This window comes from Camelus ferus, chromosome 16 (assembly GCF_009834535.1).
Source record: "Camelus ferus isolate YT-003-E chromosome 16, BCGSAC_Cfer_1.0, whole genome shotgun sequence".
Classification (NCBI taxonomy): Eukaryota; Metazoa; Chordata; class Mammalia; order Artiodactyla; family Camelidae; genus Camelus; species Camelus ferus.
This window is the reverse complement of record NC_045711.1, coordinates 28,407,878-28,426,666: the sequence shown is the minus strand read 5'-3', so window position 1 is coordinate 28,426,666 and position 18,789 is coordinate 28,407,878.

The window sequence follows — 18,789 nt, the reverse complement described above, 5'->3', positions numbered from 1 at the left end:
AAATATTCAAAGACGAGATTATATTGAAAAAAAGTCCTATCTTGATTTTTCTCCATAGTCTATGTTTGTAAATTAATGTTTGTGTTTTTGTTTTTAAGGGGATGTATTTAGGTTTATTTATTGAGTTTTAGAGGAGGTGCTGGAGATTGAACCCAGGACCTCGTGCATGCTAAGCATGCACTCTACCCCTTGAGCTATACCCTCCCCTTTAATGTTTATTTTGTAGCCAGATCAGCAAACACACACTGAACACATGTTTTATTCAAGGTACTTTATGAACTGCCTTGAACACATTTCTTATTTAATCCTCCTCTCAACCCTGGGAATGCGTCCTACTGTAATTAAGATTTTTGAAGGAGAAAACCAGGCGTGCGCAGGTTGAAATGACTTACCCAGACTTACCCTTGCAGACTGTAACAATGAGTCTGAGCTCAGAAACCAGTAAGTCTGGTACTAGATCCCACACAGTTAGCCATTAAGACACGTTTGTTATTTCCAACACTGCCCCTCCTTCTAGTCTGGCTAAACCCGGTTCTCTGGAAGACCCCTTTCCTCTTCCAAAAGTGCTGGTGTTATTAACCAAGAACTTTTTCTTTCTAAATAGGATTAGGCTAGGGAAAAGGGGACTGCGGGAATATATTTATCTAAGGAAATTATTTCTCCCCCAAACATCGGTGGAGCATCCCTGTAAACACAAGAAAAAAACAAACAGCAGAGCAAGAACTGGCTCCCTCTCAGAGAGTCCCCTTTCTTAGACTCAGGGCCAGCAAAATCTTACAATTTAATCATGGTTAAGTGCTCCTGTAATAAGGCGCAGTGGACAAATATGAAATATATTTTTAAACACACTTTTCCTCTGAGAAGCTTAAATAATTTGAATTATGAATAGCTGGTACCAGAATTATTCTTTAGCACAAAGGAGATTTGCTACAAAGACAGGTCCTTCTCCAAGAGCTGAGGCAAAGACATTAAAAATAAATAAAATCCTTGATATTTCTACATTTCTATATGCCAGGGATTTTATTTTTTTAGTGTCTATTTTTAGTATCTCTATCTATATTTGAATATGTGTTTTATAAATACATACTTTCATAAATTTATACTTACATATCTAGATCATGATGTTACAATATATTAACCAAAACAACTCGGAGAAGCTTTGGGCCAAATTTCCTATTTTTCAATAAATACACTATAGACAAAGGTAATAGATGGATATTATTCCTTATTTAGCTTGTTTTTCTTATGCTTTTTTGGACTGTCTATCACTTTTTGGCCATGGAAGCTCAAAATCTCTTAAGAAGTTTTAAAACAGAGCATCACTGAAACCTTCTTGCCCTCCCTAGAATGGCCCTTAAAAGCCCAACCCTCTATGTATTTAAACCAGAGAGAGAGAGAATTTTTGGAAGTATGCACACAAGGAACTAGATATTTGACAGGGCAACTGCATCCCATCCTTTCTGTCTTCTCCAGACCTCCTTCTAAGTCACTGCCTGGGGGCTCAAATCCCCCCCCCCCTTTTTTTTATTCCTTCAGTGTCAGTCCTAAGGCAGCAGGAATACTTAACTGCTGTACTAATTATTCTGGAAGAATGGTTCTTGGCCTCTCTCTCTAGTTAAATCGTTCTGCTGTGTCGAGAGTAGAGAAAAATCCTTATCCAATTCTTGGTGGTTTTTCGTTAATTGACTTCTAATGAGGTATCTGGCGCCAGCAGCTGCATGAGGCTGAAAATGTTTTTCCTTTTCTTTGATTTAGGTCAATCTTGCACTGAGTTCGCACAGTTTAGCAGAGCTCACTCAACGCAGGAAGTCAAATACGTATCATAAAGAAACACTCTTTAAAAAGGATATCAGTACCAGAGAGATCATAGATTGTCTCTTAATTGAGGACTATAAATAAATGTAAGTAATAATCACTAACACATGTACATACTTAACCAAGGCCCTTCTCCCCTTCTCGGTCTACCATGGGATTATTTAGGGCAGAATTCTCACATTTTTCATGATCATTATTTCGCCGTGGAGAGTTAGAAGCATCGACAGACATTGGGATGTGACCACCCTCCCCTCACCCCCAGTTCTTCCTCTTGTTCTTCTCTCCTTCCCCACTCCTTCTCATTCTCTTTTTGAGTTGGCAGTATCTCAAAAGGGCAAAGGGATTATGAGGCTCCGGCTCATTCTATATGTTTGTTACCGAATAAATGCTTCATCAATGGAAAGAGAATGATTTCATTAGGCACAGGAAATCGAGCCCACGTATTTAAGCCAGGAACAAACAAATAACCAAAAATCGGTCAGGGAGCTGAAGTTCAGGCTTTGGAACCAGCCAGACATTGCCTCAAACATCGGCTTCCTTTCTTTGTTAATGACATGAACTCAGTTAGCCTTGTTCCTCTCACCAAGACCCAATCTTATCTGCAAACTGGGGTTCCTGTTATTTGCCTGGGAATTTGACAGGCTTCATACGTAGCTCCTCCTCTTCCAGACCCAAGTTCTAACAACACTGAGAAAATACGGTGAAGCAGTGGCAGATGGGAGTCCCGGTGGTCACCGGGATTAATGATAAAGCTTAAGTAAGAGGGTGCAGCTTAGGGTCAGAGCCAAATGGACCTACTGAATGAATCTCAGAATGAAACACATCACCACCCTGTACCTACCAGACTGCACCTGTGAGGTGAAGGCCACCAAGATTAGACTCAGGGCATTGGGGGGAAGAGAAAGGATGAAAGGGAAGAAGAGGACCTTGATCAAGTCAGGACGATCGATTTGTTCTCCCTGAAGTTACTGACTCAATAGATCGTTTCATTTCTTCCAGTAGCACAGTGATTAAAGGTTAGGAAGGGTCAGAGTGTTCCTGCTGGGGGAAACTTCTGAAGCTAGAAAGAACCATTCTTCTAGGTCTTCTGAGTTCTTAACCCAGTGTGCTTAGATATTAAGCTTGTTATCAATCAGGGAAGCAGCCACCACCTCAATTTTTTCAGTACAGTCTTGTCTTCAATGTCATGGGCTCCTCCAATACCAGCCACGCCTCCTTTGACTCTCCTTCTAGACCCACGAGTGGTTCACCTTTTCCTCTCAGGAGGCTCTGAAACGGATCAGAATAGATTCCTAAATAAATGGACTCAAAGGCTACACTTTCCCCAAGGCTGGAAACTCACACCCTATTCTATTTCTCATCTTGAACCATGACCAGCCATACTGCCCCATGGAGCATATCGGGACACTGCATCAGAAGATTAGATGGTAACCTTTTGGTTCAATAATAAAATTCCTCCAAAATAGAGATTCCGGGAGGGAATTAATTCAAATAGTGTATCCCTTGTGAGTTCAAGTTTGTATCTGATGTACGCTATATTAGTGTCCAAGATAACTAAGCCTCAACCAAATCCTTGTCCCTGTGCAAATCACAGATTTACCTCCGTCCAAAATCATATATTCTAAAATGCATCCAACTTGCTTCTTATTCCACTTAGACTTAATTAAAGAGCGCTTGACGTCAACCTCGATTTACTTCTCATGCATTAGCTGCAGCCTGGGCTGTTTTTCTCAGGAATAGGGGAGCTTCTTTGGGACTCTGGATGTTAAGTCAGTTCAACACCAAGATTCTGATGCCTATGACCGTTCTAGAAAAATGCCAATAGGAATAATCCAGCATTATTGTCACGAACAAATTTAGAAAACAAGATTGTCCTCAGCTCTGGGGGATTTATCCCAGGACATACTGTAGCCTCAGCACCGAGCACTTGGTATTGCCAAGAAGCTGCTGCAGGGATCCAACGGTATCTGAGCAAACCAAGAGCACCTTGGTTTCGTCGCCACCGGAACGGCTCTCGGTTCAGACCAGTTGCCTACAATCTGTAATCTGCAAACTCACTCAGCTGAGAGTCAGCTCCTTGTGTTACAGATGGTTACTCTTGGCACCTACTCCTCTCAGACATCTCTGCTTTCTTACCAAATTCAAACCTTGCTCTCAGGTCTTTTTGTGTGTGTGTGTTTTTCCTTTTATACCCATATATTCAAAACCTATGAATTTCCATTTATCCGTTGAGGCTCATGGTTCTGCCGCCCCAGGTCTGCCTCTGTGGGCGTCCACGTTCTTCCGAGTGCAGGCACTGCGTTTTCAATTGTGTATCAGAGTGACCTTTCCTGTTCCTGAGTGGCTCAGTTCCAAGGTACCTGCCTTCTGGGGAACATTTCTTCCCCCACTTCAGATCCCAATTAGGAACCCGTGATGGGAGGTGATTATGTGGAGCTGGTGGACAAGCCACACGGATGCGAGGCTGGCCCTTCCCCGTTTTCCTTCTTGGCTGCTCTAGAACTGCCTGCTTCGACCTAGCATGGCACTTCAAAGACGGAATCTTTGCAGTGCATGCAGAACCCAGCCTGGCCCAAAAATTGTGGTCTAAACTCCTAATATCTTAAACTTGTCCACAAAATGACTGTTTCCCTCCTGGCTGAGTTTTGCTAAGGACAAGCAGTCCTCCGAGGTAAGCTATAGGAGCTTGCGGCTGAGGCTTCCTGCACCTGCTAAATGCATGTTAATGACTCAGCAGGAGCCCACACACAACCTGCATCTTTGCTTGGAGACCACCTGCGTGGCTGGCATCTGCTGAGGCCACCGATGAGGTGGCCAAGACTTTGCTGAAGCCATCTACATGTCCTGCATGCCCTGCATGGGGTCTGAGTGGCCTGGATGTCCTCAGAAGCCCTCTCACTCCAGGGCTTAAGGCCAAGGCCTCAGGTGAAGGCTATTCCCCTTTGGCAGAGGCAGGTAGACCTGAGAACCGTCCGCTTGAAGCCATCCACCCATGTGTCCCTGATGCCATGGAAACAGTTACATCACCATGGACCACGTGACCATACGCAGCACCAAACATTAAGCACAGCAGATTAAAAGCCTGTGGACTTTCCACAGCAGCTACGACCTAAAGGCACAAGGGCAAAAATCTGCCTGGGTTAACATAAGCCTTCACAAAGCACTGAGCTAACTAAGAATGTTCTTCCCACACACTAAGGTCACAGCCCCAAACCGGGTTTCTTAGCCACACCAAATGCCTCTAAACGTTCAAATTATCTAAATCTTCTTTTTCACGTTCCAGTATCTTTGCTTGGGTTTCTGAGGAAGTCTGGGAGTCGGCACCCTTGATCTCCATACACTTCCTGGTCTGAAAAGATTGTGAGATGGGGGCATATTGGGAAGTCCCAGGCTACTGTGTGCAGACTTTTAATGGAAATGTCAAACCTGTTCCACTATGATCGCCTGCTCTGAGAATAAACAGGACCGAGAGAGCAGGGAGGGAAATTGTGCGAGGATGTATTTTTGGACAGTAGTGCGTCCATCTCTCTCTGCTCCATCCCAGTCATGAGAGGTCTGCCCATCCCCTTAACTCAACCTTCCCGAGGGCTTCCAGAGGCCGTCTGGAGAGCTTACACTGTGATTCCACAGGTGGGTGGGATAGCAGATTGGGATCTGCCTTGTACCTGGGAGACCTCGATCACAAGGGGTCTTCTGAATAGTCTGTGTGGTAAGAGAGACAGGACAGGCTGCTCCACAGGGATTGCCTTGCTCTTCCAGCTGTTTCCAGGAATGAGGGGCGCATGAGCGCTTCCTGCGGACAAGGTGTGGGTCCGTGGGGAGCGGGTGAGAACTGTCTGGTCCAATAGAGCCCACCAGGTGGGGTGATGGAGGAGGGGTGGCGGACTGCAGGGGCAGGAGCTGGAGATGAGCTCCTCAGAGCTCAAGGAAGCACAGTCAGCACCCTGAGAGGTGACAGAGAAGCTTGCCACCCCTGCAGTTCCTTCACGTAGATGGTAACATCAAGAGTGAGCAAAAAGCAGCTCTCTCTACATGGCAATGCATATTTAATAGGCTTGCCATGAGGACTGACTTGGTAATGCGTATAAAAGGCTTAGGACAATGTTCTCACTGTCTATGATTAATACCAGCCTTACTAAGCATGGGTAACAAATTTTAGGTGTGAGTGTCTTAATGACGTTCTTCCATCGAATGCGCACACCCTGCCCCACTCCGCACGTTCTGTTTGCACATTGTCATTTCTGCTCTATCACAATATATGTATTCCTCAGAATCACCGCTGTATGCAAACTCATGCAATAAAAGCCACAAGGCTTTGGATACATTGGGTTAAGACACTGGGTTAAGGGCATAACATTCTGAAATTTAATCCGGGACACACACGCAAAAATAGGCACCTAACCAATATGGCAGCCCACGTTTAAACGGTTCCAAAATGCTTCACTCCTACAGCAGATGCGGCACCTGAAGTTTGCTTGAGCGAGAGGGGAGGGTGGCAGCAGCTGTGGCTTACTGCGGGGTGGTGGGAGGCGGCTTCCCTGAGATCTGATGGGAAGTTGTGACAGCAGATGGGGACGGGTGCGGCTCCCGGTCCCTGTGTGCTCTGTGTAGTCCCAGCTGGCTCTGCTCATCTGAGTGCAGTTTTGTGTTTACCTAGTGCTCCTCGTTTATGAAAAAAGCATGTAAGCAAATGCGAAATTTGTCTTGTCCTCAAATGGGTCCTTCATGTACCAGTCACGTTGGAACAAACGCACATTTTCAAAACCGGCAGAGCTGACTGACGATACGTATTTACAAACCAGAAGCCACGCATCTCCTGACCTGCTTTGAAACAGTATAATTTGTGAGAATCTGATCTCCCAAGTGCAATGGCTACAGCCTCTGGATTTTGGCCACAGGCGTGAGCCAAAAGAAATATGTAACAGGGAAGAGAATTCTGAAAGCCCTTGTTAGGACCTCACAGTTACTCAACTCTCTGGCTAAATTATTTGTGAGAATACAGACAATACTTAAAGGATTGTCGTGAGGTTTATAAGCAGGAAGGGGAAAAGAAAGAGAGGAAAAACAAACGGCTCTGACCAATTCTTAGACATGACAAAGGAGATCTGACTCACCCCACAATATCATGTGATAGTTTTTAACAATAACCAAAAAAATTAGTTACCATTCAAATCTAAGATGTAGAATCATAGAAAAATCTATATATTTACAAACTCTGTCAAAGCCGTCAAACCCTAATTCCTCTTATTCCAAGACTGATTAAAAAGAAATTCCTACTTTGTTTTTTTTGAGTGAGAAATAACTAATCCAATCTACCAAGAACTAAACGCTTATTTTTTAATGATGGAAATACTGGGAAGAAACGAATGCTTAAGTTATAGAGGAAAGCAAATTGTCAGTGACTGAAAGCACACGCCAAAATAAAATCTCATCAGTGGAATAAAAGCACTGTACAAGGAGTGGAAATGTCACAAATATAACATAATACAGTACCACGAAATTCATGAATTCTCACACCTTGGTAAAAATTTAATTTTATGTGTTTCTGTACTCTTTGGAATTTCCTTTTAATTTTTTTTTTTTTAGTTCAGAGGATCTAAACTGATCTTCAGATCACTTCAAGGGTCAGAACTGCCTTATTAGTTATGTTCACATATTTCCAACATATCCAGTCCCTTCTATCGGCAATATATTTTGGACAATGGGTTACTTGGCATATTGTAGCAAAGCAACTGGTTGACTTTTATTTCCCCCTTTGGTTTGGTATCATGTGGATAGTCATTTTTAGAACCAACCCTAAATAACTTTTCTCCAGTGTTTAGCAAGTGTCACGCTATAGTAGGCACTCCAGAAATATGCAGTGAGGGTCAGTGAGCACTTGGTAAAGAGTCCCTCACTGGTTTTCGGTTGCTCCTGAACTGTTCATTATATCACACCAGGGTTTCAGGGTTTTCTATGTCCTTTCCTAATCTGTGGGTTCTGGCAACGAATACTCTGATATTCATTTCTGTTTTCTCCAGATCCAACATAGTACTGAGTACAAATTAAGTTCTCTCTCTATACCAGTTAAAGGGAATCAGTGCATCACAAGAAGATTAGGGTGGAATTGTCCCTGTTTGGCTTTTTATATACTGAAATCATCAGATAGTAGTTGGAACCTCTACTCAGTTTAGCCTTGGTAAGTTCAGAAGGGGAAACATTCTGGATTTTATTTCTTCCTCATTTTTAACGGACTTAATCAATTTAGGTCGCTGTGGATGTGCGAATGAGGTCATGAACTGCCATCCTGGGTCGCTATTTTTAGTCTTTGGACTCTTGTAGCCCCTTTAAGCTGAATACATGTACTTTAAAAATAAAAAAATGCAGCAAACGAGGATGGATGTCATCTCCAGAGTTTCCTGCCCCCACCTCCGACCCCTCCAAAGTTAGAGTCCATCTTCCTGTTTCCATGTCCACTTCAAACAGGGGCCAGCATCTCTAGTTTCCAAGGAAACCCTGAAAAGTGATCTTTACATAATTCGCTTTGCCCACTGTTGGAATGCAGCCACTTCTGGAGAAAGGCAGAGCAGCTGCCCGGCTGCCTCATAGCAACACTTCACAACAGTGTGGGAGGAAAACAAAGAAGAGCAATGCACTTAAATTCAGCTGCCAGGGGAGGGTAAGGTACTGGGGCAGAAGATCATTTAGAATCAAGAGCATCCAATTAGACAACAGACATGCTCTGAAAAAGAAGGCAGTGAATTGTTAATGAAATCAAGAGAACCAGCCTTTGGTTTCCCTGTTCTCATTGAAAGGCAATGATACATATTTAAATGCTATCATTTAAAGACTCCTTCTGTTTGGAACATACGCCCAAAGAAGCAACTTTTAAAAAATTGAATGATTTTTTTTTTTCCCTTTCAAAACAATACAGTAAAAAGAACATCAACAGCAAAGAATAAAAGCCAAGTGGGTTGTGTGTTTGGACAATTCCTACCATTCTCTCAAAAGTTCCTAATGTTTCACTCAACCACCACTTGTCTAGAATTGCCAAAATCTAGATAGCAATGCAAGAAGTGTTACTGAAGGCAAGTTGTTACCGAAGGCAAGTTCGTGTGCCCGATGCCCAGTGAGGTCAAATACCCAAATGTCAGAGTTTGGAGCAAAGAAAGGTCTATGGCAGGGCCAAGCAAGAAAAAGGTGGGAGGCAGGGCAGCTCATGCCTAAGAAAACCCTGAACTTGAACTCCCAGAAGGGTTTCAGCTGAGCATCCTTAAAGGGCTAGCTGAGGGAGGGGCGTCCCTGGGTCTGTGATCAGCTGTGCACAATTCTGATTGGTTGATGGTGATCCATCCTTAGGCACCAGAAGGTCCAGGGGCTATGTGCTCATGATCATCAAGCAGTTAATTTCTTCCATTTGGAGGTGGTTTTCAGCATCTGAAAACCTCAGGAAATATATGAGATACTACTATCTGGGTCCTTCAGAGAGGAGCTACAGCAGGAGGGGTCTGACCCTGGAAGGCCCACAGTGTCCTGCTTGGTTACAGTCCCCTCCCTTTTCTTGATACTCCTCAATCGTGAGGAGAAAGGTGTTGGACAAGAAAGGAAATAATGTTTTGGACAAAGAGGGTAATCACAAACTTAGCAGAGGAACCTAGTGTTAGGGGGGCTCGATTCCAATCTCCAATCCTGTTTCATCCTCCCTCAAATCTTTCAGGGAACAAGGTGATGACCGCTCTTGCTACTTCCTGCTGAAACAGGGCAGTCTCACCTCAATTTGGGAAACAGATACCGAGTTGGGAATATTTCTGAGTTCCAAGTCCTGGATCTGAGTCTTGTATGATTAAGATCTCAACCCCTTGGTCTGCCATTTTGGAGCAGAAGACCCAATATGAACTAACTGGAGGAGTGACAACTAGAACTTTAATAGGCAAAAATAGATCTTATTCCCTGAGGGATTCAAGAGAATAAGCCTGAAACCCAGTCTAGACTTGGAACTTCTGGGAGACAGGCAGCCAGGTAGCCAGTTGTCTCATTTTATCTAAGTAGATTTTAACTTCTGATGTGGTTATTAACATATTTGTAACAGGAGATTTGGGCCACTGCACTTCTCTCCTTTTTCTGCTAACATCTGATCTAAAGCATTTTATTGTCTGAAATTTTAATAGTTATAAGAGGACACGTTGAGGTCATAAGGTTGAAGCTGCCATCTGCCAGCGGACACTACTTTGAGAATGGCTGGTGGTGTCCCCAGTATGACACGGCTCAGAAAATTCGAGTTCTCAACAATATAGGAACGTGTCTGAAACCACGTCCACAATGGCCACCTAGTTTTACCTTGAATGTCTGAACCACAACTACTCCATTTTGAATTTCAAACGCATTCCCCTCTTCAAGGCTAAAGCAGATGTACAAGGCATGTCCAAAAGGCCATAAAACAGGCCGCTTCGTTCAGTCAAGTTCAAGTTAAACAATGTATAAGTGAGAATGACTTCCCCGTACCTCAATTTGTGCAGACTTTTGCATCATTTCCCCTTCTGATGGCAAATCTTTCACCAGAAAGCACTGATGATCAGAATAGCTGTCCCTCCACGCTGGGCAGGTGACTCCTGCCGCAGGTTCTGATCGCGGCCCTGGGTGCTGGGCCTCCTTTGTATTTGCCTAGTTATCCTCGTTGGGGGAAATCTAATCAGACGTCGCGAACAGGCTCAGAGGTATGTTAATGGGGAAACACTTCACAGGCCATACATTTTATCACTTATACCCAATTGTTGCACGAGCACTGCCCACGTGCCTTTAGTAGTGGACTTAGAGCAAGCAGTGAGACACGTCCTGAGTAGTTACACTCTCTAACACCTCCATCAGAGAGTTCTCTTTCTATCCTAAACTTTGGAGGCAACCGTGTGGCTTAAAATAAAACAGTAACTGTCAGCACTGATGGGGAGACAGACATTGGACAAACAATTCAATTAGAAAATGTAGATTAAAAGCCAGTAATATTTCAGAGCAAAACCAAAAAATTGCCACCCCTCTCACCAGTTTACTCAATCCTATGTAATTAATCCTTTTTACTAAGTTTTATGAAATCAGAGTTCTCATTACTTTTCAGATTTCTTGCCCAGTTCAGCAGTATGATTTAAAAGAAACCTGTGCTTGTCAAGAAGTCCTTTTTATGAATCTTATTGAAGGTGAAGTTTTGCAAAGCATCAGCTTAACTGTCTATGAAGGATGAGACGTAAAAAGGCAAGGTTGAAGATCTGATTACAATTTTTTTGACAAAGCAGCTTAATCAAGTTGCCGTGACATACAGCATTTTAAGATAACGACCAGAATTTTGGCTGATAGCATTACACCAGGATATATCTAAATTTCAGAAACCTAATATAATTTCTAGAATGTCTATAATAATAACATTTATTTGTACTGTATAATCTGAGGAGGCTTATCACTCACGATTCCCATGTAATTTAACGTACCCAACCAAGCCTAGGCAGTTGAACAGTTTTTCTGAGGCATCTCAGGGGCCCTCTGAAACATCCCAAAGTTAGCTGAAGTCAAAAGAACCTTCGTTAGAATTTGATAGGATGTTTGTAAAAAAGAAAAAAAATATCAAAAAGTTTCACACAATCTGTTATCAGAAAGAAGCATTCTCAGTCAACCTGTTCTCTTAACGGAAACCAGATCTAGTCGTGCACCAGTCTACTTCCAATGACAAAAATCCATTTACCTAATTAAGTTTAAATTCAGCCTGACCATGCACAGAACTCCTTTCTCGGGGCTATGTTTTGACAAACGTTCCACCACTTTCTGTACACGTCATTAGTTTGTTCCTTATTCTTATTATTTTTCAATCTAGTAACAACCAGCTTTAGGACAAAATCTTTTTTTTTTATCAAGCAAAATGCAATTTCATTTCTTATACCCTGTTTTTACTCAAAACATATATCCTACTTTCCTACTGTATACTGAAATGTTTTCTTTATTTTTAGTAGCTTTAATTATATATTTAAATTAGAATCCTCAACTCTTAAGTGCCTTAGTTTCTAGGGAAAACCAAGAAGTAAGCAATTATGAACTGTCTTTCACGTTAGCGTTCTGCAGACTGGTAAACGTAAGTATCAGTAATAATTTCTGAAAACATACACTTTTTGTAGAAAATATCGCAGGCAACAAACATATTCACCAATAGTCCTAAACACCTTTAGCTTCTCTGTAAAGGGAAACCAAAGTTCAGTAATAACGTTTCAGTATCTTATTTTGTTTGGGAGTGATCTTAGCCATTCAACAGACTTCCATCATTTAATTTAGCAGGACTCCAAAATTTCAAGTCACCAATATCTGGAGAGAGCATTCTTAAGTAGACATTTCCTAAAACAGACTCTTATGTCATTTACACTTAATTTACCAATAGGAATTTTATCATGCCATGTTAATTTTTCCTTTCTGCTAACAAACTCGGCAGCAGAATCATGAACCTGTTGAGCTTCAGTAACCCCTAGGGACAATAAAAGACACGTCTAGCAGTTTGTTGTCTGGCTTCTTTTATACTTAGAAGTATTTAATTTGTAAGCGCTTACTTCTAAGTCAATTAAATAGAGCACCTTCACAAGTTTGTTTTTTTTTTTTTTTTTATGTAAAGACAGACAGAACCAAAGATCTCAGCTTTTTGTCTAGAGTTAAAACGAAACAACTTTCCTTGAGAGCCCAGGTAGATGATTTACATCTCAAAGGCACAGGAAGAGAAATGCAAGTTCCTCCTCTAAATGCTTATACAAAACCCAACCAACTTGCCTATTTTCAGAGATTTTTTTTTCTAGTTTCCAAATATCCACTTCAGTTTAAAGAAATAACAGTAATAGACAACAGTATATGTATCTTTCAATCACATCCACACACTTCACTTTCAGCAAAACCAGGGAGAGAGAACAGGATTTGGACTCAGGTACGAGACACACACCCCCCCTCCCCAAGCTAAGGCCAAACTGCAGAGGGCCCACTTTGATAGAACAGCAGAACCATTAGGGGCCACTGTCTCCGGATCTCAGGGGTTACGTGAGGTCACACAGCGTTACAATAAAAAATACCGTTATCTTTCATTGATGGGAGCATAAATGAAGATCTCCCAGTTTTGCAAAATACACCCTAGGAGGCCTGTAGGTGGAACGGAGCTCTGATCCTCCACACCTTATTCACAGCTGATGTTATCAAATATCAAGCAAACAACAATTCAGAAACGGTCTCTCAGGGTCCCAGGTTCCCAGCTCCAAAAGGGGAGAACCCCAACCAGTGCCCCGTCAGAGATGAAGCTGAATCAAAGACCAAGCTAGGAGGGGAAATTGCAAACCAACACTCCAACGCAGGAGAAGCCAGCTCAGTAGGGACGGGGACATACACACACACACACACACCCCAAACACGGTCCCCCACACAAAAGATCAGACGAGGTGCAGCCCCCAGATCCCACCTCCACTCCCAGACGGAGGCTCCCAGAGTGGCCAGGCTCCAGAAAGAGAAAGGACCCAGGGCGGCCCCCGGTGAGCCCGGGGCAGCTCACTCCCCAGCAGGGAAGAGCCAGGGGCAGCAGGTGGAACGTCCCCTCCTGCACAAGCCCCAGCGGCCGCCCTAAAGCAACGCACACGCCAACACAAGCAACAGTAAGCTAGCGTCACGCAGACCGTCAGGGGAGGTGTCCCCTGAAACTTCCACTTCCACACAGAGGCCTCCAAACAGACGGGCCCAGCTCTCAAAAGATAATGGACCCAGAGTGGCTGCCAGTGAGCCCAGAGCAGCTCACCTCCTGGGTGGGAAAGCCCAGAGAGAGCGACTGAATTTCCAGCCTGTGGGAGCTGGAGCGACTCACCCCCAGGCAACAGCGAGTGTGGACCACAGCTCCAGTCGTGTCTTGGCTCCAAACAGCCTCGGGCTGGGGCTGGAACAGGCTCTTGGGTCAGAAACAGACATTCCGGGTTCCCTGTAGCGAAGTGAGCTCCGGCAGCCGCTGGGACCCACTGGCTTCACCAAAACTGTTACCTAAGCAAGTTTGTGTACTGGACGCTTAAGATTGTGTGCCTGACGCATGCGTTTGGAGCAGAGGAAAGTTTATTGCTGGGCCGGGCAAGGAGAATGAGGGCTTTTGCCCAAGAAAACTCAAACTCCCGGAAGGGTTTCAGCTGAGCATTAAGGGTCAGGTGAGGGAGGGGCATCTCAGGGTCTGTGATCAGCTGTGCACAATTCTCTGATGGGTTGATTGATAGTGATTCTTAGGCATGAGAAGGCCTGGGGGCTAAGTGCTCATGATCATCAAGTAGTTAATTTCTTCCATTTGGTGGTGGTTTTTTAGCATTTGAACAACTCAGGAAATAAGCCTACTATTATCTGGGTCCTTCAGGGAGGACCTACAGCAAAGGACATGGAGCAGGGGTCTGTCCCGGGAAGGACCCACAGAGTCTTGCTCGGTGACAGAAGCATCATTCTATTCTCCTGTTGACACAGAAGCAAGACACATATTAATAGCGGCCATCCTTTGCACCATGATTCATAATTCATAGAGCATGAGGAGATAAACTCAAATTTTCCAATAGTAAGAGGAAAACATTTGAGTGGATAAAATCGATACTTCTGTGTAATGATGTATAGTTTTGTTCTGTATGAAGGCACCCAGCCAAGGGGGTAAATGGAAGCTGAAAATTCAGCTCAAGCTTCCTTATGATGCACTCAGGGTCCAGGCCACTGCTGCCCAGAGAAAGGGTACCTGTCTCTCAGCTCAACGGCGCCATCTGTTGGCCAGGCCCACAGAGGGGCTACTATATATAGTCTACTATACATACACTATATAGAGACAGCTCATTTTTCTAACAGAAACCCTGTGTAGAATATTAGAACTAAGGGGCCTTAAGAGATATTCTTGCAAAAATAGTTAATTTTATAGACAAAAGAATGAATACCAGGGGGGAGGGTATAGCTCAGTGGTAGAGTGCATGCTTAGCATGCACGAGGTCCTGGGTTCAACCCCCAGTACCTCCATTAAAAATAAATAAATACGTGCAGTACATTGCAAAAAAAAAAAAAATGAAGAAGAAATTAAATATAATGAAAAAAATTTTTAAAGAAATAAAATATAATGGAAAATTTAAAAAAGAAAAATAAAAAAAAAAGAATGAATACCAAGGCCAGCTACATAATTTGTGAGGCTGTTTCACAGAATGAAAATGGGGACCCCTGGTTCAGCAATCAGGGGAAAATATTAGGAAAACTATTCAAATTTAAACTTTTGCCTTTCTTCTGAGCTCTCAACTTGTCACTGTGATTTTTATTTGCTGGTGATAGTCGTTTAATGTTGTCCTAAGCAAGGAAGCTGAAAGCTGTAATTACTAGCAAAAACTTCCCATTCATCTTTGCCTTGTACAATACCAGTTTTAAATACAAATATAAGAGCACATCACTGGTATGTGGAATCTCTGAAATTATACCGTTTGCATTTTGTAGGTCAAACATGCATCTGTATTTCCTTGTCAGAGCCGTGGAACTGTGACAGCAAACGACCCATTCTGTTTGTTTCACTTCTTGATACACACACATCCTTTCAACACTTTCTACCTGTAGTTTCCTGATGAGCGTAGAAAAACTGAAAAGGAGAGGGATTGTGGACACCACTTTCTTTTTTAGCTTTGTCATCATTTGCAGCCTAAATGTTTGGCTGATGATGCAAAGAAAGAAAGAAAAGATATAATAGATTCCTTGGTCATTTGTATCTTCTTTCTGCATTGGAAAGCAGCTTCTAATCTGAATGGGAAATGTGGCCTCTGGGGGTATGAGAGCCCCTGCTTGCTGACTTGGAGATGAAACACGCTTACCTTGTATGCTTGCGTCTCCCTGGGTTGCTATGCATTGTCCAGGGTCCACTAGAATTTTTGGTCATGGGGCATCACAGATGCTGTAGGTGAAAAGGGCAGTGAGAAACCACAGTGGGCATATGTACTGTGCATATTTCCCCCATTTATACTCACGCTCCATTGCTCCACTGGACTTTATTTACAAGACACAAATTCAGAGATTAAATTAATAAAATTTCCAGGCCAAGTGAAAGCAGGTCATTAAACCATGCATGGGGCCCTTCTGAGTGTGGGGCCCTGTGTGACTGCACAGGTATCGTGCCTATGAAGCTGTTACATGATTGGCTAATAACCAGAGATAAACGTCTCCCAACATCAGCTCATTTCTAAAAATAGTCACCCTTCTGTATCCTTAGGGGATTGGTTCCAGGACCCCACACAAATACTAAAATCCAAATATGCTCAATTCCCTTATATAAAATGATGCAGTATTTGGATCTTCTTGACTTTTTTTTTTTAATGGAGATTTATTGGGATTAAACCCAGGACCTTGTGTATACTGAGCATACACTTCTATCACTGAGCTGTACCACCAATAAAATGACGTAGTTGTATAAAATGTAAGCACATCCTCCTGTATACTTTGGATAATCTCTAGATGACTTAGAATATCTAATACAATATAACCTCTATGTAAATAGTTGTAGAGACAATGTAAAAGCTACATAAATAGTTGCCAGAGTGCATGAAATTTAAGCTTTGCTTTTTGGAGCTTCCTAGAAATTTTTTTTTTGTTTTTTTCACCCTGAACACCTTTGATCCACAGTTGATTGAATCCGTGGCTGAAGAACCCATGGACAGAGAGGGCTGGCTCGTCTCTGGCTTGCTATGGAATGGAAGGACAGTTCCTCTGAGTGAAGCAGTTCTACTCTGCTCCACCAGCCAAAGCAACACTGACACTCTCTTCACACTCTCCAGATTTCCTGGGGTAGAAGTTAAGACCCCAATTTACGGTATCTTCAAATAATGGGCTACTTGGGACCAGATCCTCCGAGGAGTCTTGTTGAAGTCCGTTCTCTCTAGGCTGGGGGGCAAATGAGATCTTCCCTCCCGTTCATGACAAGAGTCCTCGCCAAAGAATGCTCACAAAGCCCCACATTTTATATCCGCAACGTGGGCGGAGGAGAAGAGGAGGTGCGGGACAGACGGCGAGGCCTACTCTGACGGTTCCTCCAGGGTGGACTGTGTGTCATGCTCGCATGGTTCTGGTTTCCCTTGGCACCCAGTGGGAGCTTCCGTTTTAGCAATTTAGTGCATGCACACAAGTCGTGGTTAAATAAGCATTCACAGTTGAGTCCACCTCACTTTAAAGCCTCTATTCTTTTCAGTAAAAGTCATCTGGTTTGGTGATTGACTTTATGGTAAGAAACATACCCGGAAAAAATCTAATGCAAAAAATGAAATGCACCTTTCCTAAAATATGGGTTTTAAGGGATTGTTCTACAGGACAAGGAAATCCTTAAGAGATTCCAGTTCATTCCCTCCTATCTGTTGGCTAATATTACTGTCCTCTCAGACTGAGAGCTAGTCCTTTCATACTTGTTGGAGATGGTCCAACCCTTGCAGATCTCAGAATGTAATTGAAGATTTCTAGCAAAGGCCCATGCATTTTAATTTATGTAAAGAATATATTTTTAAAATTCTTAAATAGGAAACAATTTTAAACTCCATTACTTTTAGTGATACAGAACGCAAGAGAGAGTTGAGGGTTTTTTTTTATTCTGACTGTGGTCTCTAGTAAAATTGTATAAAATTATATTGTAGTGATTATCTGAAAAAAGAATTTGGAGGGAGCCCAAGAGTTCTCTGGTTTTACCTTGATTAGAGAATACTGAGGGTCAAATAAAAGTTAAAAGTACCTCTTAAGACTTTTAACAGAGTTATTGCTGTCCAGATTAGGGGAAACATAAATTCTAAGAAACTCCAAAATGCAAAGTACAAAAACGTTACTGATCTCAGTGAAGGATGTTTAGAATCAATTGGAAAGAAATGGCAAGTGGAAAGGAGGAGACAGTCGGGACCAATATTCCAAAATGGGAGTGGAGATGTTTGTGTGGTTCTCCTGGTTTGTTTTTTTGTTTTTTTTTTTTACCATTGGAAACTTGACTTGATGAGGCTAACAGTTTTAGCACAAATAGGGATAATGCTAAATGATGGTATTTTTACTGCAAAAAGACTCAGGTAGCGTTTAGAACATGCAGTTCTGGGTTAACAGTGAAGTTGGGTAAACTCATCAAAAACTATTGCGCCTCTGTGTAATGGAGTTGATTATAGAGAACGTGGCTTTGCCCGGAAGTTAACTCCTTCCAGATCATTTCTGGGGCTACTAACATGAAAACTAAAAGTTACTAGTGGCCATTTTTGCCTAAAAATTGTACCGGGTCAATCCCAGCTGCTCTGTTGCTGGTTCACGAGAAAGCTATCAAAATTCTTTATTTTAATCATGACGAGGAATTCCCTAAATGATTCCTTTTGCCAGTGATCACATTCACCTCTGTGTCTAATGAATGAGATGTGCTGTTTTCCCAGAAGCAATGTTTTCATTACTATTAATGAGCAGCGGCTTTTATTAATCCCAGACAAAAAGACAGTTCAAGAAACATCAGGAGAGGACATTCTGGGTTTTGTTTTGCCTTGTTTTATTTATCCGCTCTGATGCTAATGATCTGGAGGAAAACACCATTTCATTATTTTTCTCCTTCCACAGTATTGTAGTATTTAAGCAATCCCTGCAGCAGAATCCTCCTGTTTTGGAAAAGGCCCAGTAGCCAACAGCCCTAAACAGAAGTCAGTAAAATGAATCACCAACGCAGAGGAGTCTTGCTTCTGAAAATGATTACCATCCCTTTCCCACTTGTGCTTTTATAAATAACACATTTAAGTTTTAAGCGCCGTGCCCCATTTCTTTGGATGCCGCATTCATAGGATCATCTCACCTTTTACTGGGGGCGGGGGGGGAGGACCACCAGAAACTGTTTCTGATACTGAAGCACGTTCAGTGCACTTTTGGTCCCCACGCAAAAAATTCAGTTCCTTGGAGCCATTTTCCCTGGAGGTTTCTGCTGATGTGCTTCCCTCTAACCAGCCTGCAGCAAAACAAAAA